Raw genomic sequence first — 14,833 nt, 5'->3', positions numbered from 1 at the left:
TGCCTCCTCTCGTGAAACTGGTAAAAGTAAAAGCAGCGCGACGTTAGTGGATGTTCACGGTCAGGGACAAGACGCTTCCTTGTCCTCTTCAGCAAAAACAACAACAGAGAAGAATGCAGCAGGCGACACAACGGGTTACTCCATGGAGCTCTTTACACATACCGTCCCTGGCTTAGAAAGTGAAGCAGTTAACAGTCCATGCCCATTACAAGTTGAATCTGACATGGAGTGCACTGATGCACAGCCACAGCCAGACTACTATGCTGGTCCTTTGACTCAGACCACAACATTGCCCTCGCAGGGTGCTGATCAAGAATCAGACCCTGATGAGACTATGTTGCCCCATCACGAACGCTATACCACCGACTGACAAGGTGACACAGACGAAGTTGCACACGAGCTACAAGAAGAGGTAATAGATGACCCAGTTCTTGACCCCGATTGGCAGCCATTGGGGGAACAGGGTGCAGGCGGCAGCAGTTCTTAAGCGGAGGAGGAGGGGCCGCAGCAGGCATCAACATCGCAACAGGTTCCATCTGCCGGGCCCGTATCTTGCCCAAAACGCGTGGCAAAGCTAAAACCTGTTGGAGGACAGCGTGGCCATCCAGTTAAAGCTCAGTCTGCAATGCCTGAAAAGGTATCCGATGCTAGAAAGAGTGCAGTCTGGCATTTTTTTAAACAACATCCAATTGATCAGCGCAAAGTCATCTGTCAAAAATGTTCAACTACCTTAAGCAGAGGGCAGAATCTGAAAAGTCTCAATACAAGTTGCATGCATAGACATTTAACCACCATGCATTTGCAAGCTTGGACTAACTACCAAACGTCCCTTAAGGTTGTAGCACCCTCGGCCAATGAAGCTAGTCATCAACGCAACATCCCTTCCGGCAGTGTAGGGCCACCATTTTCTGCACCACCTGCAGTATCTGTGCAGGTTTCTTTGCCAGGCCAAAGAAGTCAGGGTCAGGGAATCACCAGTTTCGTAGTAGGAAACACTGCATCTAGGGCACCGGCGGCAACAATACCATCTCCCACCGTCTCTCAGTCTGCCATGTCCACCGGCACCCCCGCTAGTTCCACGATCTCCAGCTCTCCAGTCCAGCTCACCCTACATGAGACTATGGTTAGAAAAAGGAAGTACTTAGCCTCGCATCCGCGTACACAGGGTTTGAACGCCCACATAGCTAGACTAATCTCGTTAGAGATGATGCCCTACCGGTTAGTTGAAAGCGAAGCTTTCAAAGCCCTGATGGACTACGCTGTACCACGCTACGAGCTACCCAGTCGACACTTTTTTTCCAGAAAAGCCATCCCAGCCCTCCACCAGCATGTTAAAGAGCGCATCGTCCATGCACTCAGGCAATCTGTGAGCACAAAGGTGCACCTGACAACAGATGCATGGACCAGTAGGCATGGCCAGGGACGTTACGTGTCCATCACGGCACACTGGGTAAATGTGGTGGATGCAGGGTCCACAGGGGACAGCAAGTTTGGGACAGTTCTGCCTAGCCCACGGTCTAGGAAACAGTTGGCTGTAGCCATTCGCACCCCCTCCTCCTCCTCCTCGTCCTCCTGCAGAAGCGAGACCTCGTCCACAGACCGCAGTCGCACAACCACTCCATCCGCAGCTGCCACTGTTGCACACCAGGTCTCCCATTATGGGGCAGCTACTGGCAAACGTCAGCAGGCTGTATTGGCTATGAAGTGTTTGGGCGACAACAGACACACCGCTGAAGTTCTGTCCGAGTTCTTGCAGAAAGAAACGCAGTCGTGGCTGGGCACTGTAGATCTTGAGGCAGGCAAGGTAGTGAGTGATAACGGAAGGAATTTCATGGCTGCCATCTCCCTTTCCCAACTGAAACACATTCCTTGCCTGGCTCACACCTTAAACCTGGTGGTGCAGTGCTTCCTGAAAAGTTATCCGGGGTTATCCGACCTGCTCCTCAAAGTGCGTGGACTTTGCTCACATATCCGCCGTTCGCCCGTACACTCCAGCCGTATGCAGACCTATCAGCGTTCTTTGAACCTTCCCCAGCATCGCCTAATCATAGACGTTGCAACAAGGTGGAACTCAACACTGCACATGCTTCAGAGACTGTGTGAACAGAGGCGGGCTGTTATGTTTTTGTGGGAGGATACACATACACGGGCAGGCAGTAGGATGGCAGACATGGAGTTGTCAGGTGTGCAGTGGTCGAAGATTCAAGACATGTGTCAAGTCCTTCAGTGTTTTGAGGAATGCACACGGCTGGTTAGTGCAGACAATGCCATAATAAGCATGAGCATCCCCCTAATGCGTCTGCTGATGCAAAGTTTGACGCACATAAAGGATCAGGCGTCTGCAGCTGAGGAAGAGGAAAGCCTTGATGACAGTCAGCCATTGTCTGGCCAGGGCAGTGTACAGGACGAGGTAGCGGGCGAAGAGGAGGAGGAGGACAAGGAGGATGATGGGGATGATTATATTTTTAATGAGGAAGCTTTTCCGGGGCCAGTGGAAATTGTTGGCGCGGCAAGGCCGGGTTCTGGTTTTTGGAGGGACACAAGTGACGTGGATTTGCCTGAAACTGCCCCTCAACCAAGCACAACCACATATTTGAGAACTGGAACTTTGGCCCACATGGCGGATTATGCCTTACGTATCCTCAAAAGGGACACACGCATAACAAAAATGATGAACGATGACGATTACTGGTTGGCCTGCCTCCTTGATCCTCGCTATAAAGGCAAATTGCAAAATATAATGCCACATGAGAACTTGGAACTAATATTAGCAACCAAACAATCAACTCTTGTTGACCGTTTGCTTCTGGCATTCCCTGCACACAGCGCCCGTGATCGTTCTAACACGAGCTGCAGGGGCCAGCAGACCAGAGGTGTTAGAGGGGCAGAAATCAGAAGTGTCGTTGGCCAGAGGGGTTTTCTGACCAGGTCGTGGAGTGATTTTGCTATGACCGCAGACAGGACAGGTACTGCAGCATCAATTCAAAGTGACAGGAGACAACATTTGTCCAGTATGGTTACTAACTATTTTTCATCCCTTATCGACGTTCTCCCTCAACCGTCATTCCCATTTGATTACTGGGCATCAAAATTAGACACCTGGCCAGAATTGGCAGAATATGCATTGCAGGAGCTTGCTTGCCCGGCAGCTAGTGTCCTATCAGAAAGAGTATTCAGTGCTGCAGGTTCAATACTAACAGAAAAAAGGACTCGTCTGGCTACCCAAAATGTAGATGATCTAACCTTCATTAAAATGAACCACAACTGGATTTCGAAATCTTTTGCCCCACCTTGCCCGGCTGACACCTAGCTTTCCTATGTAAAGGTCTTGCCTGTGGACTATTCTGAACGACTTTTCCAATCTCGTAATTTGCAGCACCTGATTGTCCAGCATCCGACATGTTAACACCTCCCTAAATGGCCAAAGTCCCCACACGGGGCCGTGGTATCGCCACTTGGCGCCAGCACCCGTGAGAGTACTGTTTGTCTGAAGAGGTGGGTGTGCCCGCTTTTGGTCGACGGCACTGCCACTAGGTCCCTCATAGTACAATAAAGTGTCTGGCGGTGGTGGTGCGCACCCAACGTCAGACACACCGTTGTAATATGAGGGGCCCTGGGCCTGTACCGCCGGCCACAAGACAGTCCCCCCCCAGGTCAAACAGTGCTCTACCACTTGCAAAATTTTCTCTCACAGCTCCACCAATGTTTAGTCTATGCGCTGACATCCTTCAATACCTGGCACTGTCAATACCATTGTATTGACATTTTTCTTATGTTAGGCCTTCGAAGCCTGTCTGCGGTCACTCCTTCCACTAGGCCTCCACTGACCTGTCTACTGCTGCCCGGGTTCCCCTGGAACCAATTTTAAATTGCCTACAGCCAGCCCAATTTATTATGTTAGGGCTTCGAAGCCTGTCTGCGGTCCCTCCTTCCACTAGGCCTCCACTGACCTGTCTACTGCTGCCCGGGTTCCCCTGGAACCAATTTTAAATTGCCTACAGCCAGCCCAATTTATTATGTTAGGGCTTCGAAGCCTGTCTGCGGTCCCTCCTTCCACTAGGCCTCCACTGACCTGTCTACTGCTGCCCGTGTACCCCTTGAACCAACATCAGAAAATATAAAAATAAGTATTTTGCTTATAAAAAAGAAAATACTGGAGAGATATCAAATGCAGACATTTTAACATTAAAAACAAACACATACAACAAAAATCTGGTACAGTACTAAAAATGGCCACCAGCTACAATAACTTTCTCCTGCAAGTAGTTAACTGAAAGTTTTTTTCAATTTAAAACACAGATATGGCATCCACCGAGTGTTGTCCTGTCGCGTCTTCTTTATATTATTGCCAAGAAGATGCAAAACAATGAAAATAATAAAATCATTATTTACCAAAAAAATAGAGTAAGTCAAAACCAAATTGCAAATAAACATTCATTACAAATAAAGAAGCAGGGCGCGTCCGAGGGTGAGTATATACCTAATAAGAATATAATCACCCTCGGACGCGCCCTGCTTCTTTCCGACAGCCTTCCTTCCTAAGAATCAGCCCTTCCGTGGTGTAGAGAGAGGGTGTGTTACACTCCAAGGTGTTCCCCAGGTTGCCTTTCCTGAGCTTCGATCTTCATGCTCTCGTTTAGTAGTTGTCGGAAAGTAGGCTGCATTAGGCCTACAAAATGGGTATGGGGTGGAGAGAGATGGTGTGTTACACTCCAAGGTGTTCTCCAGGTTTTCTCGCCATTGCTTCGATCTTCCGACTCTCGTTTAGTAGTTGTAGAAAACTACACTGCATTAGGCCTACAAAATGGGTATCGGGTGGAGAGAGATGGTGTGTTACACTCCAAGGTGTTCCCCAGGTTGCCTTGCCATTGCTTCGGTCTCCCGAATCTCGTTTAGTAGTTGTAGAAAACTACACTGCATTAGGCCTACAAAATGGGTATCGGGTGGAGAGAGATGGTGTGTTACACTCCAAGGTGTTCCCCAGGTTGCCTTGCCATTGCTTCGGTCTTCCGACTCTCGTTTAGTAGTTGTAGAAAACTACACAGCATTAGGCCTACAAAATGGGTATGGGGTGGAGAGAGATGGTGTGTTACACTCCAAGGTGTTCTCCAGGTTTCCTCGCCATTGCTTCGATCTTCCGACTCTCGTTTAGTAGTTGTAGAAAACTGCACTGCATTAGGCCTACAAAATGGGTATCGGGTGGAGAGAGATGGTGTGTTACACTCCAAGGTGTTCCCCAGGTTGCCTTGCCATTGCTTCGGTCTTCAGACTCTCGTTTAGTAGTTGTAGAAAACTACACTGCATTAGGCCTACAAAATGGGTATCGGGTGGAGAGAGATGGTGTGTTACACTCCAAGGTGTTCCCCAGGTTGCCTTGCCATTGCTTCAGTCTTCCGACTCTCGTTTAGTAGTTGTAGAAAACTACACAGCATTAGGCCTACAAAATGGGTATGGGGTGGAGAAAGATGGTATTTTACACTCCAAGGTGTTCTCCAGGTTTCCTCGCCATTGCTTCGGTCTTCCGACTCTCGTTTAGTAGTTGTAGAAAACTACACTGCATTAGGCCTACAAAATGGGTATCGGGTGGAGAGAGATGGTGTGTTACACTCCAAGGTGTTCCCCAGGTTGCCTTGCCATTGCTTCGGTCTTCCGACTCTCGTTTAGTAGTTGTAGAAAACTACACTGCATTAGGCCTACAAAATGGGTATCGGGTGGAGAGAGATGGTGTGTTACACTCCAAGGTGTTCCCCAGGTTGCCTTGCCATTGCTTCGGTCTTCCGACTCTCGTTTAGTAGTTGTAGAAAACTACACAGCATTAGGCCTACAAAATGGGTATGGGGTGGAGAGAGATGGTGTGTTACACTCCAAGGTGTTCTCCAGGTTTCCTCGCCATTGCTTCAATCTTCCGACTCTCGTTTAGTAGTTGTAGAAAACTACACTGCATTAGACCTACAAAATGGGTATCGGGTGGAGAGAGATGGTGTGTTACACTCCAAGGTGTTCCCCAGGTTGCCTTGCCATTGCTTCGGTCTTCCGACTCTCGTTTAGTAGTTGTAGAAAACTACACAGCATTAGGCCTACAAAATGGGTATGGGGTGGAGAGAGATGGTGTGTTACACTCCAAGGTGTTCTCCAGGTTTCCTCGCCATTGCTTCGATCTTCCGACTCTCGTTTAGTAGTTGTAGAAAACTACACTGCATTAGACCTACAAAATGGGTATCGGGTGGAGAGAGATGGTGTGTTACACTCCAAGGTGTTCCCCAGGTTGCCTTGCCATTGCTTCGGTCTTCCGACTCTCGTTTAGTAGTTGTAGAAAACTACACAGCATTAGGCCTACAAAATGGGTATGGGGTGGAGAGAGATGGTGTGTTCCACTCCAAGGTGTTCTCCAGGTTGCCTTTCCTGAGCTTCTATCTTCAGGCTCTCGTTAAATTGTGGTTAAACAGAACAACTGCATTTGGCGTACTAGTTGGTTTGGGGCCTACTAACAGTGTCTGCCGCTCCTTGCTGTTCTCCTGGTTTCCTGTCCTGAAATTCCGTTTTCAGGCGCTCGTTAAGTAGTTGTTAATGTTAGACTGCATTTGGCCTACTAGTTGGGTTGGGGCCTACTATCGGTGTCTGCCACTCCTTGCTGTTCTCCTCCACTGAACAAAGCTGTGCCGCCTGTTTACTACGGTTGCCAATTTTGAACTGCATTTCGACTACTTACTGATTTGGGCCTACTCTCTGTGTCAGCCTCTCATTCCAGTTGTCCTCCACTGCAATGCCCCCTGGTTATTCCTGTGTTACCAATTTTGAACTGCATTTAGCCCACTTTATTCTTTGGGCCTATATCTGTGTTTCCTCCTCATCCTGCCCATTGCCCAGCCAGTGATAGATGAGTCTGCTGGTACATTGACCCATAACGCAACATTCCCCGTGCACGCTACACAACAACATTGTGACCCTGCTGAAAGTCAGGTTGCTCTTCCCGCATACCATACCACCTTACACGGGGACAAAGAGGAAGGTGCAGATGAAAGTGCAGGTTCCTTCAGCAGGTGGGGGGAGGAATACTAGTTGGCGACGTCACTGGCACAGGGCCTCTCATAGTACGCAAAAGTGTTGCTGCCGGTGGGAGGCGCCCCCGCCGTGCAAACACACCGCTGTACTTTGAGGGGCCCTGTGCCAGTGCCAATGCCAACGAGTGGGCCCCCCCTGCTTGCTCAGGTTCACAGCACTTGCAAAGTTGAAATACTTACCTCTCCCTGCTCCACTGCCGTGACGTGGTCCAGATTTCCTGGGCCCACTAATTACTTGAACCAGCCCTACCCACCACAACTTTAGCCAAATGACCCCCAATTTCAAATGCCTTCCAATTATTATAAGGTAAATTACGCTTGACAAGCTTCATTAAGAAGAATGGATGGTTTTGACATTAAAATGGGCACTCTAGGTGTTTTCCTGGCCCCCACTCACTGCCGACTATGCTGCCCCATTGACTTGCATTGGGTTTCGTGTTTCGGTCGATCCCGACTTTACGTCATAATCGGCCGATTTCACTCGACCCGACTTTTGAGATAGTCGGGTTTCGCGAAACCCGGCTCGACTCTAAAAAGGTCAAGGTCGCTCAACTCTATTGCTTACCCATAGGGTATTACATCTTTTTGGGTACATTTAGTTGTTACATAAAACTCCAAAAACTCGTTTCAAATTTATTGGTATCATATTGCTCACCCATATTGTATTACATGTTCTTGGTTACATTTTGTTGCTTATAAAAGCCTCCAAAAAAGTATTATCATAATTCTCACCAATAGTGAGATAGTCTATTATAATAGTCTATTCAGTGGTTTGTATTATATTTCATTGGTATACAACCCTTAAAATATGTGTTCAAAATTAATTGGTATTATATTGCTCACCCATAGAGTATTACATCTTCTTTAATACATTTAGATGCTATTTAAGCCTTCATAAACCTGTTGCAAAGTCATCGGTATCAAATTACTTACTCATAGGGCATTATAACTTCTTGGGTACATCTCGTTGCTATAAAAGCCTCAAAACTTGTTCAGAAATTTATCGGTATTATAATGCTCACCTATAGTCTATTCCGTGTTCTGGAGTACATTATGTTGGTATATAACCCTCAAAAAACTTGTTTAAAATTTATCAGCATTATATTGCTCATCAATAAGGTATTACATCTTCATGGGTACATTTCTTTTGTATATAACCCTCCAATAACTTTTTCATAATTTATCGGCATTATATTGCTCACCCATAGGGTTTTACATTTTCTTGGGTACATTTCATTGCTATAAAAGCCTTAAAGGGAACCTGTCATCTGAATTTGGCGGGACTGGTTTTGGGTCATATGGGCGGAGTTTTCAGGTGTTTGATTCACCCTTTCCTTACCCGCTGGCTGCATGCTGGCTGCAATATTGGATTGAAGTTCATTCTCTGTCCTCCATAGTACACGCCTGCACAAGGCAAGATTGCACCTTGCACAGGCATGTACTACGGAGGACAGAGAATGAACTTCAATCCAATATTGCAGCCAGCATGCAGTCAGCGGGTAAGGAAAGGGTGAATCAAACACCCAAAAACTCCGCCCATATGACCCAAAACCAGTCCCGCCAAATTCAGGTGACAGAGTCCCTTTAAAAAACTTGTTAAAAAATTTATAGGTATTATATAGCTCATCCATATGGTATTACATCTTCTTGGGTACATTTCATTGGTATAAACCATCAAAAAACTAATTAAAAATGTAGGCTGTGTGCACACATTGTAGATTTGCTGCATTTTTATTGCGTTTTTTCAGGTCGGATTTCTGACAAAACCTGAAGCAAAACCCGATGCCAGCAAAATGAATTAGGAACCTGACGTGTTATGCACACATTGAGTATTTTTGACATGCAGAAAATAATCTGAAGCATGTCAATTCTCTGTGCATTTTTGCCTGCCGTTTTTCACTATTCACTTCACTCAAATAGGTAAAAAAAAAGGAAAAAACACACGAAAAATGCGGTAATAACGAACAAAAAATGCACTTTTTTGCAGCTGCATTTTTCCTGCCAAGAGATGCAGAAATGGTGTAGAAATATTACTCACTGTGTGCACATACCCTTATTGGTATTTTATTGCTAACCACTATTCTGTGGTCTAGAGAATATTTCCTTGGATTATGACCCTCAAAAGTGCATGGCCTTTATGAGCCTAGGAGACGAAAACATGACAATGTGAACAGAATGTGTATGAGGCAAGCATGTGAGTGTTAGAAATTGCTCGGTTCAATCAACGAGCACCCGAGCATTTTAGTGCTCGCTCATCTCTAGTGGGGATGTTTATCAGCAGCAGGGACAGGGAAAATGGTCCGAGTCAAGGGGAAGAAAGATGGTGTGAAATACAGGGATAATCTTGAACCTGTTTCAGGCAGGGGTGGATTAAGGGTAGCCAGGGCCCTGGGCTGTTCAGACACTGTGGGCCCCCCCCGGGTCATGTGACGGGGGTCATGTGACGGGGGTCATGTGACGGGGGTCATGATATACCCGAACCAGATTATTCCAGAAAAATGGCCGGGCCCTACTCTACTGTAACCTATTAAATATTTGTTAGAATCTGCAATACAATTTAGGTATATTTTGACCAATAATATCACATACAAGGAACAAATACCACCGTACCATGACCAGACCACAAATTACAACCACAGTGATCGAATAATATCACATACAAGGAACAAATACCACCGCGCCATGACCAGACCACAAATTACAACCACAGTGATCGAATAATATCACATACAAGGAACAAATACCACCGCGCCATGACCAGACCACAAATTACAACCACAGTGATCGAATAATATCACATACAAGGAACAAATACCACCGCACCATGTCAAGACCACATATTACCACCACTTGGTGACCAAATAGCAGATACAAGGGACAAATACCACAACACCATTTCCAGACCACATATTACCACCACATAGTGACTGAATACTACAATACTGATCAGTAAAAAACAACAACACAATAATATCACCATAAGTGCAAGTATTCACAGGAGATCTGTACTTAGTATGCAGTGTCTGTGTAGAGGTAATACAGAGATCACTGGTGGTATTATACACAGGAGCTCTATATAGTATACAGTGTATAGTGTCAGTGTATAGGTAACACTGACTCACCAGTGACGTCTCTAGGTGAAGTCCTTCATCTTTCAGCCAGCACAGACCGCCATCATTTCTTCCAGCCAGGACTCGTTTCTGCAGGAAATAACACAGTTATCTCGAGCTCCGCTTGCAGAACACATTACTTAATTTTTCACAACTTCTACATTACACCACATGAAGAAAAAAAGGCAATATAGTGTCACTCTGCACAGTAACAGGACCGACCCCCATTTAAAACAGTATACTCAAAAAATAAAATAAATACATCACTGCAGTAATAATATCCCTTAATTAGCCCCTATGGTAATAATATTCCACATCCTGGCCCTGTGTGTCTCATTCCTGGCTCCAGCCATATGCTCTCGCATCCTGCCCTCATGAGTATCCATTCTATCCCATATGATCTCCACATCCTGCCCCATATGTCTCCATCGTATCCATCCTGCCCCATGATCCAATCCTGCCCCATGTCTTTAATTCTGCCCCGTGTCTCCAATCATGCCCCGTGTCTACATTCTGCCCATGCCTCCAGTCCTGCCCCCATTGTGTCCAGCAATCTGCCCCAGTATGTCCAGCATATTGCCCCAGTGTCCAGCAATCTGCCCCAGTGTATCCAGCATATTGCCCCCAGTGTGTCCAGCATTGCCCCCAGACAGTGTGTCCAGCAATCTGCCCCAGTGTGTCCAGCAATCTGCCCCAGTGTGTCCAGCATATTACCCCCAGTGTGTCCAGCATATTGCCCCCAGTGTGTCCAGCAATCTGCCCCAGTGCGTCCAGCATTGCCCCCAGACAGTGTGTCCAGAATATTACCACCAGTGTGTCCAGCAATCTGCCCCAGTATGTCCAGCATTTCCCCCAGTATGTCCAGCATTTCCCCCAGTGTCTCCAGCATTGCCCCAGTGTCCTCCAGCAATCTGCCCCAGTGTCCTCCAGCATTGCCCCAGTGTCCTCCAGTATTGCCCCAGTGTCCTCCAGCAATCTGCCCCAGTGTCATCCAGCATTGCCCCAGTGTCTCCAGCAATCTGCCTCAGTGTCCTCCAGCATTGCCCCAGTGTCCTCCAGCCATCTGCCCCAGTGTCCTCCAGCCATCTGCCCCAGTGTCCTCCAGCCATCTGCCCCAGTGTTCTCCAGCCATCTGCCCCAGTGTCCTCCAGCCATCTGCCCCAGTGTCCTCCAGCCATCTGCCAGTGTCCTCCAGCATTGCCCCAGTGTCCTCCAGCATTGCCCCAGTGTCCTCCAGCATTGCCCCAGTGTCCTCCAGCCATCTGCCCCAGTGTCCTCCAGCCATCTGCCCCAGTGTCCTCCAGCCATCTGCCCCAGTGTCCTCCAGCCATCTGCCCCAGTGTCCTCCAGCCATCTGCCCCAGTGTCCTCCAGCATTGCCCCAGTGTCCTCCAGCAATCTGCCCCAGTGTCCTCCAGCATTGCCCCAGTGTCCTCCAGCCATCTGCCCCAGTGTCCTCCAGCCATCTGCCCCAGTGTCCTCCAGCCATCTGCCCCAGTGTTCTCCAGCCATCTGCCCCAGTGTCCTCCAGCCATCTGCCCCAGTGTCCTCCAGCCATCTGCCAGTGTCCTCCAGCATTGCCCCAGTGTCCTCCAGCATTGTCCCAGTGTCCTCCAGCATTGCCCCAGTGTCCTCCAGCCATCTGCCCCAGTGTCCTCCAGCCATCTGCCCCAGTGTCCTCCAGCCATCTGCCCCAGTGTCCTCCAGCCATCTGCCCCAGTGTCCTCCAGCCATCTGCCCCAGTGTCCTCCAGCATTGCCCCAGTGTCCTCCAGCATTGCCCCAGTGTCCTCCAGCAATCTGCCCCAGTGTCCTCCAGCATTGCCCCAGTGTCCTCCAGCAATCTGCCCCAGTGTCCTCCAGCATTGCCCCAGTGTCCTCCAGCATTGCCCCAGTGTCCTCCAGCCATCTGCCCCAGTGTCCTCCAGCCATCTGCCCCAGTGTCCTCCAGCATTGCCCCAGTGTCCTCCAGCATTGCCCCAGTGTCCTCCAGCAATCTGCCCCAGTGTCCTCCAGCATTGCCCGTGTCCTCCAGCATTGCCCCAGTGTCCTCCAGCAATCTGCCCCAGTGTGCTCCAGCAATCTGCCCCAGTGTCCTCCAGCATTGCCCTCAGTGTGTGTCCACCGTTATAAAAAAAAAAAAAAAAAAACTCCTCACCTGTCCTCGCTCCAGCGACGAGCTCCCTCCAACAGAGCACACTCGCCGACGACTGACAATGACGTCAGACGCCGGCTACGTGTGCGCCTGCGGCCGACATCAGCCGCCAGCCTCCAATTGGCTGGCGGCTGTTGTCAACTATTGACGTGCGGGCGCGCGCCCGCACATCAAAAGGAAACCGCCGCAGCGCCGGAAGGGGCCCGGTGAGCAGATGAGACGGGGCCCGATGCGGGCCCCCTCTCTCTGCCCACCTGTTACGGCAGGGGCACATAAATGCCGGCGGCGGCGGCATTCACAGATGATCATCAGAGGGTCAATCTGTGCGGTAGCCCAGGGCCCCCCCAGACCACTGGGCCCTGGGCTACCGCCCATATTGACCCTCTGATAATCCGCCCCTAGTTTCAGGCTGCCAGTGATATGAAGCTGAGTTGGAGATTAACCTTCCAAAAAGACAATGATGCAAAGCTAAGGCAACACTCCAGCGGTTTAAGAAGAAACGTGTAAATGTTTTGGAGTGGCCTAGTCAAAGCCCAGACCCAAAGGCGTAGCTAGGGTTTCAAGTTAGGGGGGGCGAAACATCTGAGTGGGCCCCTATCCAGCTAACCCTGATTACAGTTACGGTTGAGTACTCTAATTGTGAATATAATGGAACCTCAGAATATGACTGCGCTGTTATTGAAAATAAATCTATATACAAAAACGAACATTGATTTTACTGCCATATTGTGATGATATGCAACTTTGATGGTCGCAATACTCTGAGTGCCCCTATAACAATACAATAATGCTTAAGTGCCCACTTTACATTTAATAATGTCCCCTAAGTTCCCTCATGTACTGCTCCATTATACACAGTATGGTGAGCTCAAAGCTTCCATATACACAGTTTAAGGCCCCCACAGCTCCACTATACACAGTATGATGATTCTATAACTCCCCGATACACCGTATGATGTTCCCACTGCTCCCCTTTACACAGTATAATGCTGACAGAGCTCCACTATAGAAAGTATAATGCCCCCCCAGAGCTCCCCTATATACAGTGTAATGGGCCAACAGCTCCCATATGCACAATATGCCTTCACAGTTCCCCATGCACAGTATGGTGGGCCCGCAGCTCCTGTCAAACAGTATGGTGTGTCCACAGCTCCTGTCAAACAGTATGATGGGCCTCACAGTTCTCCTGTACGGAGTATGATGGGGGCCATAGCTTCCTTATACACAGTAAGATGGGGCCACAGCTTCCTTATACACAGTATGATGGGGCCACAGCTTCCTTATACACAGTATGATGGGGCCACAGCTTCCTTATACACAGCATGATGGGGCCACAGCTCCCTTATACACAGTATGATGGGGCCACAGCTCCCTTATACACAGTATGATGGGCCCGCAGCTCCCTTATACACAGTATGATGGGCCCGCAGCTCCCTTATACACAGTATGATGGGCCCGCAGCTCCCTTATACACAGTATGATGAGCCCGCAGCTTCCTTATACACAGTATGATGGGCCCGCAGCTCCCCTATACACAGTATGATGAGCCCGCAGCTTCCTTATACACAGTATGATGGGCCCCCAGCTCCCTTATACACAGTATGATGGGCCCCCAGCTCCCTTATACACAGTATGATGGGCCCGCAGCTCCCTTATACACAGTATGATGAGCCCGCAGCTCCCTTATACACAGTATGATGAGCCCGCAGCTTCCTTATACACAGTATGATGGGGCCACAGCTTCCTTATACACAGTATGATGGGGCCACAGCTTCCGTATACACAGTATGATGAGCCCGCAGCTTCCTTATACACAGTATGATGAGCCCGCAGCTTCCTTATACACAGTATGATGAGCCCGCAGCTCCCTTATACACAGTATGATGGGCCCGCAGCTCCCTTATACACAGTATGATGGGGCCCGCAGCTCCCTTATACACAGTATGATGGGGCCCGCAGCTCCCTTATACACAGTATGATGGGCCCGCAGCTTCCTTATACACAGTATGATGGGGCCACAGCTCCCTTATGCACAGTATGATGGGCCCGCAGCTCTCTTATACACAGTATTATGGGCCCGCAGCTCCCTTATACACAGTATGATGGGCCCGCAGCTCCCTTATACACAGTGTGATGGGGCCACAGCTCACTTATACACAGTATGATGGGCCCGCAGCTCCATTATATACAGTATGATGGGCCCGCAGCTCCCTTATACACAGTATGATGGGCCTGCAGCTCCCTTATACACAGTATGATGGGCCCGCAGCTCCCTTATACATAGTATGATGGGCCCTCAGCTCCCTTATACACAGTATGATGGGCCCTCAGCTCCCTTATACACAGTATGATGGGCCCGCAGCTCCCTTATACACAGTGTGATGGGCCACAGCCAGGCTCGGACTGGCCCACCGGAGAACCGGAGGATTCTCCGGTGGGCTCTGGCACTGACACCTGCTGGCATACTGACCAGCAGCTGCCTAGGGCCCCCACTGCTCTAGGGGCCCCT

Source organism: Ranitomeya imitator, chromosome 6 (genome assembly GCF_032444005.1).
Source record: "Ranitomeya imitator isolate aRanImi1 chromosome 6, aRanImi1.pri, whole genome shotgun sequence".
In the NCBI taxonomy this organism is placed as follows: Eukaryota; Metazoa; Chordata; class Amphibia; order Anura; family Dendrobatidae; genus Ranitomeya; species Ranitomeya imitator.
The sequence above is the reverse complement of the archived record's forward strand: the minus strand, read 5'-3'. Positions refer to the sequence as shown.